The sequence below is a fragment of the Ochotona curzoniae genome, unplaced genomic scaffold (genome assembly GCF_017591425.1).
Source record: "Ochotona curzoniae isolate NIBS_2020 unplaced genomic scaffold, NIBS_Ocur_1.0 contig_430, whole genome shotgun sequence".
Classification (NCBI taxonomy): domain Eukaryota; kingdom Metazoa; phylum Chordata; class Mammalia; order Lagomorpha; family Ochotonidae; genus Ochotona; species Ochotona curzoniae.
In genome coordinates, this window is record NW_024466219.1 from 27,531,722 (window position 1) to 27,534,855 (window position 3,134).

Consider the following 3,134-nt stretch of genomic DNA (forward strand, 5'->3'; position numbering starts at 1 on the left):
ATATTATAAATGGTTTTCTGTAGTCAAAGAAAGATTTTAATGGAGTATTTAAACTAGTTCAAGGTAGTTTGAGATAATTGTCATTTTACATGTAAAGATTAAAAGAGGAATACGATGGAGAAGATGTTAAAACAAAACAACAAAAAGCTTAAGGCATTTCTTTTTCTTTAAAAGTAAAATATGTTTCTTTTGGACACAGTTGGTTTTATGTTAACTTAGGTAGCCTTCAGTACTCACCAATATTGTTTTGAATTCTCAAGAAATTAATTACTTAAGTAATGTCACAAAGTGCAATTTTTGGAGGGTAGCATCCTGAGGCAGAATATAGATTAAGAGTTTTTGGCTTCAAGCTTTTTGCTTTGCACCTGAAATTTGTACTTCTATTGTATTTGTTTCTAAATACCTGAATAAATAATGATAGAGAAGAGAAGGGGCCATTTCTGGTCATTAATTTCCTCCCTATTCTTATAAGCCACTCACCCTGAGATGCCCTGGGCAGTACAGGAGCCAAGCATCAGTCTGTTTTCTCTGAGCCTTATTACTATCCAAGTCCCGCCTGCTGGGTAAACTTTATTTCATCTGGGGAGGACATGGGAGTTAGTCAGAAAGTACCAGGGGAAGAACAGGAGTTAACTACACCTTCTAGAATTAGATGAAATGCAGTCCCCACCACTTCCCAATTATGTGACAGTGGATGGAAATGAAGAAGACTTATTTCCTGCTAATGAAGTTTCTTTCCAAGCAGAGGCAATTTATTGTAGGTTACAATAAATGGACACGGATTTGTTACCTTCCCTGTAGGCACAACTCTTGAAATATACTCTTCCATCCTTTATTCATTCTTATCACATTGAATTTTAAAATAGTTACATAGCACTTTGAAACAGAGCTTGATAATACATTATTTTTGCAGAAAAACTGATTCATACACTTCTTTCTTTTTTATTGTTATTTAATTTTGTAAAATAATAATTTTTATTTGAAGTAAGAGAGAGAAAAAACTTTCTTTCATCCTAGGTAAACGTCTATTTCTTGATTCTGAAAGTATATACTGTTCATAGTCTTTTATCTTCCTTCCCCAAATCCATAAATCATTTGTTGAAAAACATTTATCTCAAATTACCAATGTTGTTTATAATTTCTGTGTAGCATACTGAATCTGAATATTCATATGCTTTGCTCCCACATGGCTACGATGACCAGGAGTGGGCCAGGCTGAAATCAGGAACCAGGAGCTTCCTCCAGGTCACTCATGCCTTTGGAAGGAGTCCAAACACTCAGTGCCATCTTCCACAGCTTTCCTAAGGTAGTAGTAGGGAGCTGGCTTGCAAGCAGAGCAGCTGGACATCAACGGGATTCTAATAGCACAGGTGGCAACTTTATCCACCGTGCCACAATGCTAGACACTCAATATTAAAAAGAAAAATGGCTTTCTCAAATAAGGGAAATCTGGTATTTGTCTTTCTGTGCCCGACATTTTTCATTTGACATCATGTCCTTCAATTGTAACCATTTTAGGGTCAGTGACAGACTACTGTTCTTTGTTATAGCTTAATAATATTCTGTTGTATGGAAGTGTGTATATATTTCAGTTTATTTAGAAATTAATGATACATTGGTTCAGTCTACATTTTGGCTGTTGTGAGCAGGACTACTATACACATGGTGCTAAGGCATCTGTGACTCAAGTATTCATGTCTTTTGGGTATATACACAGTAATGGAATTGAGCATCATGTAGAAAGTCCATTTCTATTTTTTTAATAGAAACCGTCATACTTTTTCCTACAGTGACTGCACTAGTCTACATTTCTATAAACACTGTATAGGAGTTCCCCTTTCTGTACATTTACACCAGCTTTTGTTGCTCCCTGTCCTGGTTTTTAATCATTTAAATGGAGTGAAGTCAACCTAATTGTGGATTGGATTTACCCTCATCCAATAACTAGTAATGTTTACAATTTATAAATAAATACCCAAATGTATGTTTTGGATATTTCTTACTTCTATTAGGATTTTCTGGTTTACTTCTTGACTGTATTGTTTAGGCTTTTCTGGTGTTGATATATATCCTGGATATCAACCACATTTGGTTAGGTTTGGCCAAGCACTCATTTTGGACAATGAGATATTAACAAGCATAATTCACACTGAGGCATGAACAAATACTTTCCCTTTAGGCCAGTTCTCTCTTTCAGCTCCTGGGAGAAAGAGAGACATCTCAGCAAAGATCTGGTTACCCGGGCTGGTGTCATTACGTAGTTCTCAAATTCACAATGGATAAAAGTGTCATAAGTATCATTTAGGGAGAAAGGATAAAAATTCTCTCCCCATTTGATAAATTCATTATGCTTGTATTAATCTTTACTAGGAAATTTCTTCTGGTTGACTTTCAGTTAACCATTATAAATTCTGACACACTGAAGCATACCTTTGTATAACTTAAGAAAATAAAATTTCCATCTACCTTAATATTACTAGTTTTTTAGTGCTTTTTGGCAATACAGGTCTCCAATTACTTTTCTAAAATGCTTGAAGTCATGTGTGTTTCTGAATTGAAAAGTACTCATATAACTGCAAATATTGGGGAACATTTCTAATAGGATCTTCTAGTGTATCCCACAACCTATAAGCAGGAAAGCATATAAATTTTCAATTTCAGCATGCTACACAGAAACTACAAACCACATTGGTAATTTGAGATAAGTATTTTTCAACAAATGATTTATGGATTTGGGGAATGAAGATAAAAGACTATGGACCAGTATATACTTTCAGAATCTAGAAATAAACGTTTACTTAAGATATTGTTCTAGAATGAAGACATTATTTAATGAATTTTGTAGGTGTGGGGCCAGTGTCACATGATATTTCTGGTTATACTCACTTCTGAGGCTCTTGAAAAGTGAGGCATATCAGAGGCTTCATACAGGCTCAGTATTTACGACGGAAGCCTGGCTGAAGGGCAGTCACTGAAGTGGGATATGATCACAGAAACCTCATTCTACCTAGGCAGCAAGAATCTTTCCAATGGATACTAAAACAGGGAACAGCTGGTGCTGAACATAAACTTCCTTCCGTTTTTGACTCACATTTGAATCACCTGTGTTCAGTGATAATTTGTGGAAAAGAAAG